This window comes from Bombus terrestris, chromosome 2, assembly GCF_910591885.1.
Source record: "Bombus terrestris chromosome 2, iyBomTerr1.2, whole genome shotgun sequence".
NCBI classification, from domain to species: Eukaryota; Metazoa; Arthropoda; class Insecta; order Hymenoptera; family Apidae; genus Bombus; species Bombus terrestris.
Window position 1 is genome coordinate 11,614,507 of NC_063270.1, and position 18,535 is coordinate 11,633,041.

The 18,535-nt window shown below is 38.1% G+C and overlaps 1 protein-coding gene across 2 annotated transcripts in view; it reads left to right on the forward strand.

Moving 5' to 3' along the window:
• Positions 1 to 2,678: 2,678 nt before the first annotated feature.
• Positions 2,679 to 18,535, forward strand: part of LOC100645516 (CD151 antigen) — an 89,489-nt gene continuing 73,632 nt past the window's right edge. For both annotated transcript variants that reach the window (XM_012318551.3, XM_003393863.4), the window contains exon 1: positions 2,679 to 3,025. The gene's annotated coding sequence lies outside the window, so the exon portion shown is untranslated. The remainder of the gene's footprint in view (positions 3,026 to 18,535) is intronic.

Genomic DNA, 18,535 nt, shown 5'->3' on the forward strand with positions numbered 1-18,535 from the left:
TCAACTAATAGTATCATCGATCGCGTACCAGGTGTACCACCGTTGTTCACGGTGACATTCATCGACGAGAACTAGAACCGACACTCGTTAACTTTCTAACGACCAAGCTTTCGCATCTTTACTGTACGTTTCACAACGACCGCACTTCGAGGAGAGCATTAACTTCTACCGTTTAATTATACTTCTGCTCCCGAAGTTTCTGTAACTTTTGTTCAATGGAAAGTGATAAAACAATAGTAACAGTAATCGATTCATTAGCATCAGTAGATTATAATAAAATAATAATAACGAATAGAACTTTTGCTACGAATCGTCGAAACTTCAATGAAAATGAGAAGAGACGAGCAAGCTCCTCTTACAAAAAATAACGATTAGCTAAAAAGACTAAAAAAATAGATTAATATAATTTGTTTTAAATCGAACGCTCCCGAATTCGTGGGAGGAGCTAACGCAGGTGAATGTAATTTCCCTTTCCTATAAAAATAATCTTATTTTTATTTTATTTACAGCACCGGCATCGTAACTTCGTCGAAGTTGAAACGGACGAAGGGTCACCTCGCTATATGATTTCCACTCGTCACATCGTCAGAATTTGCATAAAACGTACACGGATAAGCATAGAATACGGATATACAGATACGTCGAGTCGTATCATACTCGTCGTTATGGTTCATGCGTTGCTTGTCATCGTTGTCATCACCGTCATCATCATCGTTATCGTAACCATTGTTTTCGTCCCGCACACGCGTCGGCTTCAACGTCATGGCATACGTTATTGCGTATCTCGAGAAATGCGAGCGAAACGAAGCGAAAGAAGATATATACATATAAATGGGGGGAGCGGGGAGATAGAAAAAGAGACGTTTGTCGTTGACGCGTTTTCCTTCGTTCCTTCGTGGATTTTGCGACACCTTGTTGTTCAAAGTAAATCGAGAATCATGACGGGGTGCCTGGGCAATTTTTCCGCTTGTTTTACCTAATCATAGGAGGAAATTATAAGCCGTGTTGTTGTTCTAAAGAAGGCTCTGTTGTATTCGTATGATCATAAGCGTTCGTCAGCCGTCATACGGATTTTTCTATCGACTGAAATCGAACGAGACATAACACGAAATAAACACGTAGTTATACGCTACCACAACAATTTTTATGTAAATAATTTACGACGCGTTCTATCGTATATCGATGCAGACGTTATCAACGCTTCCTTGCACGAAATGATTGGATTTCGTAATAAAAAGTTTTTTTTTTCTGCGACCAGCATCTGGAATCTTATCACTCTATAAATACCCTTCTCCGATTAATTTGAGTTTTCATTACTTCCAGTAATTTGATTAAGCCGTACGATTCCAACCACGTCATCTTTAATTAATACTCAAAGACTGCAAGCTCTGATTTTCACGTTCGCGTACCTTATTTAGGAGTTAGTTTACTACCGCGCCACATGGTTGATAGGCATCATTTGTTTATGTTGCCTCGGTGTAATTCCATGTGTTCTGTTAATTCCTTTGTCGCTTTGTTTCTCTACGCGTGCGCAGTTAACACGGAAACAATAGACCTTTCTACGTAATGGAATTTACGTGGGTTAGTCTTACTTTGAACGGTTTTCACCGTTTCTGCCATCTCTGTTGTCAGCGCAATCGTTCTTCAGGCTATCAACGTAAATTACTATCGCCAACCGTATCGCAATTTAATGGCAGCACAGCAACTGAAACGTTTAATATACTTGACAAGCAAATCATAATTATTTCTAGTTTATATTTGCAAACAACACGATTAATCATGGATAAAATCACGATAATTCTAAGCGTAACTAAGTAGACGGTCCTTTTACTGCAAATATGCCTCTGGTCGCTTAACGGGAAAAATCTCATCTCGCTCGAGGGAAAGGAAAATAAAACTGGTAATTTTTCATTCGAAAAAAGTGTTTGAACATTTATCATAGAAAACCTTCATGTATACACTGTATGTGTTATGTAAAATATTTAAAAATTTCATTAGCCTTATAATGAAACACGACAAGAACCGCGGTTAGATACGTTGATAAAATACTTATAAGATATTACTTATACGATACTTATCGGAAGCATACATTTCGCAGAGGTCATTACAATATTTCAACAGTCAATTATTTGTTATATTGACCACAATATTTAATAAGGTTTTTAGTATAAATTATACATGTATGTTGATGATCGCTAAAAAGTTATCAAATATTTCTCGTTTGTTCATTGCGTTTGCCGATCGTTGTTTCAAGCAATTTTTAAATTCAGATAAAAAATGAAATCTAGGTAGATAATTGTTTCACTAAATAATACAATGAATACTAAATTCTGAATTTATTTATATATTTTTGCATATCATATACATACTGTTCGCTTTTGCATCCTCAAATTCATCATAAATGCGTAAAAGCCCGTGGTCTATCGTATATTGTACAAAGTCAGAATACGTTTTAATACCCAGAGAGAGAGCTAGGACAAGATTATAATGTATATAAAAATTAAGTGTTTGAATACTTCTGTGAGCTACAGTATTTCATGCGTAAAACGTCAGCTTCAAAATGACCACGTAATAACCATGTATTCATCTCGGAGCAGTAAGACTGACAGATGCAGAATGTAGAGTCGTTAAGCCGCGCGTAATTCGAAACTCGAGGCCGTGTGCGTAGCGTAGCGGTAAGCTAGCCGGCACGGCCAGTCAGTCGCGCTCCAGCCGTCGTAGTGGAAGGTGATTGTTGCGCTTCTCTTTTCTAACCTTCGTGCGAGTTCACTTCGTTTCGCATTTTCTCATCAAAACAAATGGATTGTCTCTCCTCGTACCGCGCGACATTTTGTGCCAACGTATCAGTGTTACCTGACGTGTCTACGCGATAAATCAAGTGTTTTTTCAACGCATTGTGCGAACAAGTTGTCGCGTTACGCAACTTCGTTTGATCATAGCACGCGGGAAGCTGTACAAACTTGCAGTGCATCTTCGCTTCGTGTTTATTTTTTGCTGGCACGCGGTCGTCTCGAGGACGCACTCGGTAAGTCCACGTTTATTATTCCATTCGAAACAGATCGTTTATACGTAACGCTGTTTCGGATTACTAGCGAAGGACGCGGGATTTACTACGCAAAAAGTGTAAAAAATGGCGACATGTTTTGACTCGTGTTTATATCTGAATGGCGCGTTTATTCAATTCTTTCTAACATCACTTCTATGTTCTAGAAAGTATTAATTCGATGTAACTGTCTTTGGTTATATCTTTGGGATGTAATAATCTCGCGTAATTGCGAATATTGTTTGGATTTGTGCGTAGTGTTCCACGAACTTCTGGTATTTTTGGTGCTTTATGAGGGTGACCGTGGTCGCGGTCGCGGTCGTGGTTGCGTATATATGTCAAACGTAGAAACTTTCATCCGATTAGGTTATGGAGAAGTAGCTACAACTATTCTTACTAAAATTACTAGATATTTATGCAAATTCGTATTTTTATATAATTCGAGAAATGAAACTTCAGCAGAGATTTGATTTAGTTACTAAATACCATGACAATTATTCTATCTTAAATATAAGTCTATATTTTAAATATAACTTTACATTATGCTAGACACGTTCGCTGCACTTTTGCATGTTTAAATTTTCTATAAATACGTAAACATCTGCAGTCCAAAAATTACGAACCATTTCAGAAAAACGTGACCGTGTCACGAAATATTCTAGATTACATCTAGGATACGAATAGAAATATGAATGTCTAGTAATTTCTCGAATAGTTGATTCGTACATGTTCGTAAATTTTCGGTAGATCTTCGGTCGAAACTGACACAGCGTTCGAACGTTCGACGAAATGCAGGTACGTAAAAGCCGCGTATGATCGATTAGAGCGGATGATGCGAGTTCGTTAAATCAGCGGACAGACTTGTTTTGACAGTCATAGAAAGAATTCTGCCTGTTCGTTCCGGTCATACCGGTTCCCATCGTGTAAAGCCTATGAAGGAGGCGTAGGATAGGACAACGGGAGAGAGAAGGATGGTCGGTTCGCTGAAAAAGAGAGCGATACAGGATCCGAGAGAACGGTCAGCCGACGACAAGAAATCCGTCGTGCGACACCATAGGCTTTTCTCGTCGCGTCCCCCGAGATGATCGTGTTATATTGGCCACCGTGCCGGTTCATTTTGAGGTTAATACGTATCAGGTTTTTTATCGACCGAGTGGAGGCGTTCGAATGTGTCTCGTAGTTTGTCTAATTACGCTATATGACATAGTCACGAACTGTTTTGAAACGTAATATATACTTGCACGCGACGTTCTAATGAAAATTAGGGTAAAAAGAAAAAAAAGATAGGCTATTCGAAACAATTAGAGGTTCGTTTCCTGTGTCACTTTGATTTTTATATTTATTCCGTGAGTTTCTGCATTTTATTTTTTGTTTTGTTTTAATAGTTATTTCGTGCTTTACTTTGTAACATTTGATATTATATTTATTATACTTGACCGTTATTGTGGATTTCGTTACAGGATTCGACTTTGATTTATTTATTAGCATAATTGGTTTTTTCTATCGGTTTCCAGAGCTCGACAAAGGAATTTTTAATGCAAAATCAGAGCAGTTAAAAAATATTAAATATTACAAATATTAAAATATTAATATCTTCAAATTCGTTATCACAGTGTTATACGTATAAAGCTATCAAACTTATAGAATTGGTCGACTTTTGTTCGCTTGATTGCAACAGAATTATTTATATGTAGTAGATAGCAATCCACTAACTGTTCGTAGGAATGTAGATAAACCGATGGTACTATAAATCTTATACGGTCAAAAGGTACGAATCTGGCACGAAATCCGTCCAAAGTGCTGCGGTCCAAGGAAAAGAAACGCGCGACGTAAATTTCAAAACCGCTGGAAAAATCGTGTTATTATGGCAAACCAGCTTGAAACGTGTTTTCCAAAAGTTCGTCCGTAATTCTCAACTGTTCCAACTTTCAAGTTAAAGTCGATAATTACCATAGTATTTTACGAATAGCACGCGGACCTATAGAATTATAATGTAATCTGTAATATTACAAACTATTAATTAGAATCTAACTTGTAGAATTTTCTCGTTTATGCCCTTTTGATCGCAAGATAATTATTCATATCAACTAATTCCAAAGGCAGCTACAATATTTAAATTATATTTATTGGAAGAGAAGAAAAAGTAAAAGTTCAAAGACACAATAATGTTTTCAAATGTTTATTACTACGGACATTAATTGAATCATGAATTCGTAGGACATTTGAAAAAATGGTTCCTATCGCACCTTTGTACTGCGGTTGTCTTTCGATCGTTTTAGCCGACAGTACCATAAATCTCTCGGTCAAAAGCTGAAAAACCTGACAGGAACTGTACAAAGTTTCACGGTCCTGGTAAAACAACCGCGCGATGTGAATTTCAAAAACACTCGAAAAGTCGTTTTGTTACGGTAAATTAACTTAAAAGGTACTTCCTTGAAGTTTCTTTCGGAGCGGCGCGGTGGTTCACAAGTGGCCTAACTTTCTCGCGTTCGTCAAATAAAAAAGACCCCAGAACCAACTAAAAAAAAAAAAAACAACTCGTTGTGGATTCTTAGGCAACTACAGTATCTATCCAGCGAAACGTCCAAGGTAGTTTGAATTCCACGCGGATAGTTGCGGTTTCCGCGACGCGTTCGCTAAGTGAATCGCGCGTGGAACGGTTTAGTCAAGGTTGAAGTAGTTTTCTCGTTACTGAAAGTACCAGCCGATGTCCGCCGTCGAGAGATTTAACGCCAGCCGCTCTTTTACCTTCTTTCGTATTCAAGTCGGCCAGGATTGGATAGAATCGACTGTATGAATATTTCCGCTTTGACTAGCGCCGCCGTGGTTCGTTGCCTCGCGATTTTCCTCCAGATTTTCATCGCGAACTCGACTGCAGACCCGTGCGCGATTTCTGGTTGTTTTAATGGCCGTATAATAATAACGGTAATGTATTTTATGTTTGACGTAATCCGGAGCAGCTTTGCTATTTGAGAGCAACGTGGTTAATAAACCAGCTCGGGATCCTTGATAATAAGTCGACTACGGATGAATGTGGAAACATCCTCTTGGCTTTCGAATATCTTTATGAATGCAAAGAAAGAAATAAAATCTAGAGATAAGTCTGTTTTTAGTTGTTTATCTATTTTCTTTGGATGTTTTACATATTTTTGAATATTATGTGCGTTCTGTGAATTTGTCTACCGTTTATTTTTTTTACTCTGAAATACTATTGTAAGATACCGCGTTTTTAAGAGAAGCTACTTCTTTGTTATTTATTTATTGACGGTTATAATCATGGAATGGCAGTTGTAAGAAGAAAAAACGCAAAATAGATTCCGTTCAAAGTGGACATAGAGTAGATAATATTGACTGTTAGGTTTCCCATAGGTATGAAATCGTCAAAATTATTTAAGATGATACTCTGTTGTAGAATGGCATTTCTACGTTTTTTGCTATTTTTGTACAAGGGAACTGTACAATTTTTTTATCGGCATTTTGCACACGTATATATATTGCTATTATAAAAGTATTATGCAAGCATTTTTAAAGAAATATAATAAAAATTGGCGCGGATAATCTAAAGGCTTGGACATTCTCGCTGGAAAAAGGTGTCTTTTCATAGCGTCCGAGATTCCAACCATTCTGCTACTTTGAAATAAGAAAACCAAAAAGATTCTTAATCAGGATAAGCTTGGCTATAGCGTGTAGTAGAATGAAGGAGAGAAGTCGATAATTAAAAAACGTACTTTGAAGTTGGACTATCGATTTTTCTAGGTTTCTCTCATCAATTTTCACGGAGTAGCTTAACAAAATTAAAAGTGATATTCGTTCTAGCTTGATTTTAGTACGACTTGCAACTATCGAAAATTTTATATATTATTCAAAATTTGGATCAACTTGGCGAAATAAATCCTAAAATATTATAGAAGTCCATAGAAATTACATAAAAAAAATAACTAATTTATTCGTCGCTCTACGGTAGAACATCCCTTTAGACGCTGGTCTGACCCTATTCGGTTGCTACATGAACGAAATTATATTTTCCAATAATTTGAACTCCATTTTCACTTATTTTTCATGGTTAGGTTGTACGGTTTTCCAGTTATAGCGTTAACGGGATCGCATATAGGCGCGATGTCGCAAGTTTATATTTAATACACGTATAAATAAGGAGAGTAATGCGGGTAATATTATTCGAAGAGGAAGCAGCAAAAATCTCTTCAGAAAACGAGCCGAAGCAACCGGTCCCCTTATCGCATTTTTACGTGCGTAACGTAAACGTACGTTATCGACCGTTTTGATTATACAAAACTATGTTAATATCTCGCCACATGCACCGACATTTAGAGCAAAGTAAACACAAGCTTATCTTCCCTCGCTGAAATATCGCTATTTTGCGCGTCCTCGCAAATCTCATTCGTCGCTATATCGTAAATCTTATCACCGTGCTACCGCGAACTAAACATCACGTTTTTTCCTCAACTGGTACCGGAAGAAATTAGAAAGCCCTCCAAGTCACGTATTCATGGTACCAGTTTCAATTTGGGATTAAGAGCTCTCGCCGTTATTGGCGGCTTGGCATGAGACTGTCTCGCCGTTTTCAGGTTACAGCACATCGATAGTTTTCCAATTATACCTGAGGCACACGACCGTCTCTCGCGCTGAATATGTATCACGGATACAATGGAAAGAACGGTATCGAGCTATACACAGAGAATCAGAGATTCCTGTTCTTCGATTGGATATTAATTGAGAGTTTTTGTTGAATGGTTGTATAAATGGAGTTCTCTTCTTCTTCTTTCTTTCTTTTTCTACTTTTTTACAAAAGCGAGATAAGAGTAGGGCTACGTACCTAGAGACGATTATATTTTGAATTTCCAGATCATCGTGGTTATGCGTGATAAGTAGTTTTTAATAAAATTCCAATTTATTATAGAATTTTAATCTATATACATATGTATATAAAATTGGAAACGGTCGTCTCGCTTTTCAATTTGATTTTGATCGAGGGATTTTATAAAAACGAAATAAACGCAAGAAAGGATAACATCGATATACGTGTACATATCTAGAGGCTTTTATTTTGGATCTCATCAAATTAATTAATCAATATTTAATTCATTAAAGCTTCACCGATACAGTGCTCCTGCTCTGAAGGACGACTTTGTTTATATTGCATTTTTTAAATTGATCGAAATATGGATACGAAAGTTCAATGATATAGATATATTAAACACACTTTCCTATATTATTTCTATATACTGTTTATCGAAATTTCATACGCGATAACCTTTAAGGATTAAAATATTGAGTCTTTTTCTTGGCTGAAATTAAAGCGACATTGAGACGTACAACACTCGAGGATCGCAATAAATTTCAACATTTTCTCACTCGTACAATTTTTTTCTCTGAATACGCGCCATTTAAAATTGCCTCTCTGTTCTACATCCATCTAATTTACAAGCTAAATACGAATCTTGCAACCAAGGGAATAACTTTCTCGTGAAACATAGACATAGACGAATGTTGATATTCGACGTTTGCAAAGACGATAGCTAACTTTCGTTGCTGTTTGAATATGAGAATGAAGTTAAGGCAGCGGTGCATTCCCAGGCGTCGCGTTGTGAACGGGCAGATCGGACGTTACGTATGTATATATGGTAACGATTCCTGCGAGCACATACAAAACGCTTCCATTCTAAGTGTCGAGTGTTTCGTTATCACCGTTATCGCTTACTATGTGCGTAAGCCTCGTATACCTATGCGACATTGGCGTTTCTTCTTTTGCATTCGAGAATACGCTTTACTTTCGTCACTCTAGCGGTTAAAACTCTTCAATTTTATTTTCTAAGAGTAATATTAGCGTGGATTTTACCAGAAGACAATTCGTTTATTTTCATAAATTTATTTATCACGGAAGAATGACGCGGGAAAAGAATTAAATAAATGACAATGACGAACTCCAAATTTATTTAAACTCCCTTTTTCCTTAATTCCTCAATTTCATTGTTCTTTCCAATAATTTTTCAAGAAGCAAGCAACTTATTTATTGCAAGAACATGAACAGTAGCGAATTCCAAGATAAATTTTAGAAAATGAAACATCTTTTTCTATTATGCTTTCCTATTTATCATGTTCGTTGATATAACTTTTGAGCTGTTCATATCTGATTACGAATGTAGCATTGTTCTCATAGCAGAAAATGACGAAGCGAAAAGCGCCCTTTAGCCGAGGTTCGTCATCAAAATTCAAGGGTCAATGAACACGTCGACCCTATCCTGCAAAGGCGCTAAACGAAATCACGAGAGATATCGATTTTGTACGAAGCATATTTATACCTGTTGCGAACGAGAAAATTTGCAAGAACAACCCTAATACGTAACACGCCGGATAAGCATGCTGTTATCGTTTCAATCAAAGCTACAATCGTATCTATTGCTACAATACTTAAATAGTTAGGATATTTTAGCGAATGTATATTATCCTCGTACAGAAGGTTCAAAGGATTCGTTAAAAACTAGTTTTGAAGAAGCAAAGTTCACGAAGAATACACTGCACTATCGCGAAAGAAGCGAACCATCCACGGGGGGTTCCTTAATGAAAGCATTAAAATTAAACGTACCACGTCTAGAGCCGGGAATGAAGCACGTTTCAATTTTTACGTCGGGTCGTTTACACAGCCAGAATTGCATAGTCCAGGACATGGTTGCCGTGAAACTGCTGGAATTTTTCTTTCACCGTCTGACTTGAGGAATTTTTTTAATTATTAAATTGTCCGTTCAACTGTATTCAGATCGATATACGTATTAATTGAACTAGCAACGGGATCAAAGATATTATCAAAGATCGCATGAAAAACACAGTTTTTGATCTTAACGTCGCTTTGTGATTCAAAAGGAATATTTTAATATGAAATGTCGAAGTAATTACTTCAAGAAAAACTCTACATCTTTATTTTTGTATATCCTTGACGTGGAGATCGCTGTGACATAGAAAATAAAATTTAGTGAAATAAAAAAGATATTCTAAATAAGAAGAGGTCCATATTATTGCGCTCTTGAATATAAATTATGTTTTGGGTTACAATTATGTTTTTGGGTTACATTATACTTATACTTATACCTTTATTTATTTCAATATATTTTCTATTACAAATTCATCCACTCGTTTTTCTATCAGTCAATATCTAAAAGTGGAAAGAATCTGTTAAATCCAAAGTTATAAAAATCAACGACACAAATATTAGGACAAACAATATTCTAATAATATGATTTTTTTTTTAATTTTAAAGACGATTTTAAATACCTGTATATGAATAATGAAGTTGTACGTATATGACTATAGGTCATGTTAAAATATTCTCCTTTACCTACCAAACGAAATAAAAATCAGAAAATCAATGTAGAGATCTTCAAATGTCGAAGTATTTATAAATACGTACTCGAGTGTTGCGAGCACTCAAGGTACTGATTTCTTAGTTCGAGACCAGTTCATATAATCTGAATTCATATTTGTAATTAGCGAATGAATGAAAATGAAACATTGCTTTCTACTGATATTCGAATGTCACAAAGTGGAACTTGTCTGTTGGAATTGACTTGGATTCGCGAATACATTATTCGCGTATTGAACTTGATCGCGCTATCTAATGTCAAACGTACGTCTTCGAACTTGGAACGCGTAACGTCATAGGAAGTCAGCGAGCTTCGATGTACATACATACATATATATATATATATATATATTTAACGGCTTGTACGCGATAAATGTCGAGCTGTGATGTAATCTTCGATTGGCGTGAGTTCAGCGTAGCAAAAGCTATGTGAGAATATTTATAAGCGAGCAGTGGACTTTGCCGTATTCCATTATGCCGTACGTGATCTCGCTCCGGTGTTATCGGAGAAGGTAAGCAAAATCGAATGCATTATTGTCATAGCCAGCACTTTCGCGAATGTTAGTAACAACTCCCTCGTTGCTTGTTATATTCGACATTTCTCCGATACAATTCTAGAAATGTCAAAAAAATTACAAAAATCTGATTTTTATTCTTTTAATGACTGAATTAATCGGCATGCACGTACGATGGTTATTAATTACAATGGCCACTTAGGTTGTCTTAGACAGCGTCGAGTCATTAAGTGCACAAGCTCGAGTTGCAGGCTTGTGAAGTCATGCGGTAGATATTAAAAAATTATCGCGTGTAATAAACGCACTGGTAAGTCTAATGTGTAGATACTCGACAAAGCGGACTGACGATGATCGATAGATCGCGAATGCATCTGGTCGGTTGAAGTTGAAAGCTACGTTTCGCTCTCGACGCATCCATCGTTGAATGCAAGTTGTCCCGTGGTTTGGCTGATAAATGCTTTAGTTTTCAAAATTCCGAATTTGGCCAAGCAGTTTATAGGCGAGAGGCTAACAATGGAATCAAGTTTGCCCGCGATTTTGAATTGACCGAGAAATTAATTAATGCTCGGAGTACGAACCGCGAAGTGGCAGGGTTGGATCGTGAGTGGCTCGTATGAGTGAATCCAAGCTCATCTAATTTTCTCTCGTAATTACTAGATACAGGGGTAATGAAAAATCGAGTAATAAAAATTTGGAAAGTATAAATAAATATGCATCCTTTTACGAAATATTACAAGTTTACGCAATATAGAAGGCAATATTTAATTTGCAATTTTTTGCAACCAAAAATATTTTACGTTATAAAATTCAATTTTTTAACATTGCGCTTGTGAAAGAGGATTTCAAAAATTTATTTCATCCATTTTCGTCGCTATTTTATCCACGTAGATTATACAATCTTATAAAATTTAAAGTAATTGGACTTTTATGGCTACAATAAGCTATCGCTTGATCCTTAATGGATTAAACTTTCTTTTGATTGTACCAATTGTAAGACTATCTGAGTGTGGAACGTGGTAGCAATCGGATCGTACGAGTTAAACGAACGATTCCCTATTAACCAGAGGCGAGAATAGGGGCAGATTATCATTCGGTCGTGTTCAAATGAATCGATATTAATTTTTAATTATACCTATGATTCCTTCGTGTGGCGCGTGTCGATTAATTTGATCGCGTTATCGGCTCGCGCGTCATTAACTCACTCGTTTCTTGAATATCAGATGAAGCGTGTGACCAGCCGAACGAATGTTCGGGTAGTCCGTTAATTACGCTAATAAGTTTCTATATCGAGCGGAGCCGCGAAACAGTTTCGGTTTAAATCTCGTCGATTCACCGAGCATTGCCTTAAAAAGCTGTAGTCGTGCCACATACCCCTTCTCCTCCCCTCTATTCCACCCTGCCTCTTTCTCCACCCTTTACCCGCCACTCTCGCCTTTTCGCTGAATGCAAATTTGCCGCACGAACGAGCGAACCAGTTCCCTTCTACCTATGCCGCCAATTAAAACACTCCTTTTCGAGCCGGAGCAACCGCAGAACTTGGGATTCAGTGTGCACGCAGAAACCGCCGGCTCTCGCTGGAAAAAGAAAAGAGACGAAAATACTCGGACAGAATGTTGCCTTTTAACGGACCGCTAAACTATTCGCCGAAATGTGAAGTACATATGTTTTAACAAGCGTGTACGATTTTGTGAGAATTAGAAGCTTATCGCGTAATAAGTATCTCATTTGGATGCATTAACACGTTCAGTGGTATAGTAGTATTTATACTTTTGTTTAAATGTTTGGAGTATGTCAGGATTTCGAAAGGGATGATAATCTGCTTAAATTAATAAGTATTCTTTATTCGTAATAATATTCTTTTATGACGTTAAAAGCATAATCAAGCGCGTTTTTAAAATTATAATCACGATATTCTTGTTTTACAGAAAAATTTACGAAGAAGTTTGCCAAACGGTGCTTCAGACGTTTGGTATATAAAAAGATAAATTGATATATAAAATTGATATATAAAATTTGATATATAAAAAGATAAATTTTATAGTTGCATAGCTGTGGACATTTCTGAAAACTGTTCGTCTATAAAGAAAGGTTTAATCGATCGTCGAAAGTCTGACCAACTTTTGGAAATGGTTAGGAAAGTAGAGAATGTCAATAGCGTGGCACGTTTCCCGTTACATCGGATTTATGCAAACATTTGGCTATTCGTCATTGACAGAAGGGAAACATTTCTAGATAGCAAATTTTACGTCAGTTTGCTCGTTAAAATTCTACAACCTTCGAAATGATAGACAATTCTTCACTTTTCTAGGCATCTTTTAATTATTCAAAAGAGAAATTTCATGACGATTGCGGACGTAAATTCGAACTTTTACGAGGTTCTTTTTTATTTTACTCGAAGCATACGTGAATTTAGGGTCACGGTATATACCAATAGTAAAATGTAAAAAATAGTTAATAATATAATAACATGATAAAAATATAACAAAAATGTGATACGATGAGACGAAATGGTGCAAGAATAGAGAATATTACAGTTATCGACATAAACGATATATTATCAGAATTTCATCGAGCAATGACAATATTGAGGGGACCATCAATGATGAGATTTAAGTGTAATCTATTTAATTATTTCGGTCAGCGAGAACGACTGCAACCAAATGAAACCGGGCATAGTGAGACCTCTTACCGTGGTTTTATCGTTCATGCATTCTGCATATATTTGCATATAGAAATTTCCCATAAATGCATAATTGTCCGCAATCGAACGATTACGTATCGGAGTTACTAATTTGCGGAAAACCATTATAAGTCGGCGTTTCTATAGATCACGATCGATAATATGTATGTAATATTTTCAACGGGCGTCTCGGAGAGCTCATAAATAATTCTATGGGATAATTGAAAGGGTACGGGGGCCGGAGAATGCTGGGACGTGCGTGGGTGTCCGTTAAACGAAAGCAAAGGCCACGCTCTCATTCGCGAGGAAACAAGGAACGCCGTTGTAATTGATTCGCTTGATAGATGTGACATCAACGAACGTACCGCACCGTGATCCGGATCGCCAGCAACCAGTGTACGCTTATCGTTCTTCTAAAAATAATTACTTAACGAGCAGCTCTTTCGTTCTTGTTTCTACGCGCCATTCGAATTGCCCCAAGAAACTCGGTTGCTCGTTCAACGCTTACAATGTACCACAAAATGATAATTTACCGATTGTTTGTCTGCGTTTGTATAGATAATGATTCAGCACACCAGATAACATTTGTAATTTGTTAGGGTAATGCGTGGAAGTATTTTAGGTACAGAGTACGTCACTAAGTCCATTGTGATAGGATTAACGTCGGATTAATGACGCCAAACAATAATACACGACTGATACCAGGCGCGAGATAATAGAAATATCCCATGATTAATTGCTGATACGTGTTGCATGTGTTTTCAGCTTAGACAAAACAAAGAGTTATTTTTCAGTAGATATATGGGATACGATCGAGGAGTCGAGACGATAAACAATGTAAATCTGAAGGTTTTTCATAATAAATAATAAGATGTTTATTTCTGTTAATATAGCTACTTACGTTATTTATCAGTAGATCAATAGGTTGAATCCAAAGATAATAAATTATTAAACTTGTCTGTGGAAAAGTAAAAGTATATTTATTTCAATCGAAGGAAACAAACAGTTCGTATTTTACGACTTTCACGTTTTGCAATCACGGTATAATTCACACTTATGGTGGTAATTTTGTCAGGTCTATAAAAACCAACATAAATTGTCCTAATAGTTGTAACTTTATTGTTTGTTACCCGTTTGTTTTATTGCTATATTCCGAATTTAATTTATATTTTTTCCTCTCTAAAAAATTCCTTCCCTATTTTTCTATTACGTAACCGTTTACTACTCGAACTTAACAATTTCGAGTAATCTTTCAAACGGTCGTCACGTTCGAGAGAGACCCAACATTCTTTGGTGTATTCCTAAGGTGTATCGTTAGGAGCAAACGAGACGAAAAAATTTGTTTGATTCGAACGAAAGATCTCATAGCTGGTAAGACACGCACGTGCGTGGGCGCGTGCTCGTGCACCTTTTAAGGCGCTCATAGAAGCTGGAACCGTTAAAAGCGTACCATTCGGGAAACTGAGATTGCCTCAGACGGTTCTTTTCTTACGTAACATTGTGAAAATTCTTTTATCGAAACCAATGACCACCAAAAATAACCGTCATTTGTCTTTTCAGTGGAAAGAGTGATTTCACGGTTGTCCCTTTAAACGTGTACCTTTTTGACATCCTGTGACTGGCCATTGTTTCTACCTGAAATTTTTTAACAGACCGGACGAAAGCCGTGCAATTGCCCGGGTTATTGTCCGGGGAAAATGGCGATTTTGCGTTCGACTGCACTTTACGCTCGCCTGATCGTATTCTGGTCAGAGATGCAACTAGGTTGCATCATAAATGGGTACACGTAGCCAAATCCGGCCACGTATGAATGTAGGAACACGCGTGTTTGTCACGTGCGGTTCTCTCTGTGTCTTCCACCTCGTCGTTTCGGCAGTATCCTGCACCCGTCTGCGATGTATTAATCGCAACGTTTCGTCCGGGAGTACTCTGTATGGATCACGTCGAAACGTCAGCTGTTCACGATCGTTTCGAAACGTTTGCGTCGTTGGAGTCTGCCTTGTAAGAGCGCGCCACGTTTTTCTCCGTGGAAAATGCAAAATGGAAAATTCAGGAAACGAGGAAGCCGGTTTCATCCGGGGAGAACGGTCGATGAGACAAGCACCGTACGAGCGGAATAAAACTGGACTTGAAATTTCATTTAATTCGAAGAGGAACTCTTCAACGCGAACATCCCATCAATTTTCGCGAATGAAATATCGGCTTCCGTGTCCCTCTTCGCCGCGTTAACGGCTGCTTGTTATTACCAGGGCAGGTGCTATGAATCCCAAAGAAATATGCCGCATTGTAAAATTAAACGACTCTCTAAGGAGCTCTGCCGTCGTGTCTTTTGACCTGTCTCAATAATTCTTCCCCGTATAATGGAAATAAGTATTTTCCGTTTCTCTCCTTGAGAATCGAGGACCGTCGTATTAACGCCGTTGAATTTATCGAGCAAATTGCATCAGAATAGCCGGCGTAATATCGCTTCACGGTATTATCGGTTTCGTGCAAGTGTATCTTGAAAATTCATAGCTCAAAGGAAGGAGACAAAGGTAGGAGGTTTTCGTTTGTACGAATATCGTGTTATTTATAACGATTACAAGCTTGACGCAATAATTTTGGAGGCAATTGCCGGCGGGTTGGGGGGCCGATCCAATCTTTTACTCTAGGAACTATGTACCGCCAGAGCATTCCTACCTGCTCTGGAAATAAAGCCTGTTGAGATTTCTCTGAAAGGACAGAGAATTACGTGCTCAGGCCGACCCACGACCGGATCCCATAATCTGCAGGTACTCGAAGGTAGCATAGGGGAACGCCACCGTCCTGAAATATAGCCGTGGGAGTATAATTTGAGCGGCGCAGTCTCAGCAGAGGGGTCTGAAAATTCAAGTAAACGGGAACGAAAGGAGCGGCACTGGCGAAAAGCCTCTAGACGATTAAACCGCGTTTTTAATCATCATGCAGTTTTCATGGGGGAGGGGAGCTGCGCTTGGCTCCCCTTTTATCCAACGGTAGACGAGAGAAATCTCGTTTGAGGAAAGTTTCGATCCCTCTCGGAGATGTGTGTCACGAGAAAGAATTACTCGTTACGCGCTACAAGTCCTTAGGGAAATCCCCTCCAGCTTGCTGGAACTCGTTCCAGGCACCGAACGATCTCTTCCTCCTCCGTTTCTTGAGTTTCGTGTGAACGACGATTTACAAAGTTACCGCCTAAGTACGGCAGCGTTAGCCTAGGAGGCGAAACGATTTCGCAGGAGCACTTTTAATCAAGAAGTTACGGAAGGCCAGCTGTCAATGTGTAACCTTAAGAAAAAGTTTCCTTTAAAGTACTTCTTGATTCGTGTATTGCATCGACTAGCTGGCTTGCTTCTTCGCGTTTCCGCTGGTAACATAGACGAAGCAGAGCGTACGATTTAAATGCGCGAACACGAAGAGCCGAGGTGTAAATAGTGGCAGGTCCCGAAGGACGATTCAAGTTGCACAATGAACCAAATAAGCGGTCGTGAGAGCAGAGAAATGCCGTGAAAGTAGCTCGTTAAAGACCGAATCACGTACGACTGATTTTTATCACATCGTGTCTTCCATTCAACGGAACATCCGACGTCGCGTGACGAGTTGTCTCGTCGTTGAGCAACACGCGTTAAAACACGACAGTCGATCGTTTCTCGTCTTCCGAGGAAATAGGAAACCATCAGTTGGCTCTTCCACAGACTATAGACGCGCATTGGTGTTCGTTAGCTCCTTTAGTTCCGTTTCATACGTTAAAATCTTAATTAAGCTCATTTACTTTAGACCCGAACGATTAAAATCCCTCGGTACGTATATACTATACGAGTCCGTATCGTGTCCAAAAGCTTCTAGTCCGACGAAGCAGCAGAGAATCGGAGCCTCGAGGATCGATAATTATTTTAATAACATCTCGAGGTCGCTGGTGGAATGTTTGCATCGATCCAGATACATAGTACACAACGGTAAACTCGCCACGTGAAGTAGCTTCGCTAGGAACAACTTTGTTTCTCGTTTTCGCTCGGTTAGTATTAGCAATACACGGTGTCGGGCTATTCAATGATTTTTCTCGTTCATCTTCCCGTTCGTGGAACGAACGCAGAGTTCCGCTCTAGAAGCCATAAGGAGGAATCGATTCAGATACCGTCGATCGACCAATACACGATGTACTCTCGGAGATAAATTTTCCTGCGATACTCATCCTTGATACAACGCCCGATACTCGAGAGGCTTTCCGCTCTCTAATTAGTGTAACGAGCTAACATACCAGGTTAAAATGTCGACTAACTGCGCCGACAAGAATCTTTCGTTGCCCTCGTAACGCTCGCATCAGAATGATACCTATTAGCGACGCTATTAAGAGCACCGATGTTGAGGAATTAATTTAGCCGGTAATTTTTTCCCTGTTTACACTCGCTACCGTTCGAACAAAATTATCATGCTACATCGATCATACGAACTGCTCGTGACCCGTGTTTTTTTTTTGTTTTTTAATTCTACGCGAGAGAAAATCATTTACTTTTTGTTCGTTTATTAACGTATAATATAATTCTTGTCGAATTGCCTCGTCACGTATAACATACTGTAACCTGATAATATAGCCTGATAATCGAGGTTCGCTATAATACTAGCCTCTCTTGCACAATTGAGCTAATATCATTAATGAAACTTATTCGTTACATAAGTTACAAGTTAATGAATGCTCTTGTATAGCGGCAACAAATTTCATAATGAAACGAATAGTAGTAAATTCGTAGATAAATTTTCAGACGCAACGCTTTCAAATGTTATCGGTTCTCTTTAGTTTTCAATTCTGAAGTTCATTGTGATATGACTTCTGTGTGACTTGTACTCGGAAAAAAGTTTCTAAGTACTTCCGTCAGCCATTATGTATGCTTATCCTAAATGTATTAATAAGTGTTTCGTGACTTCTG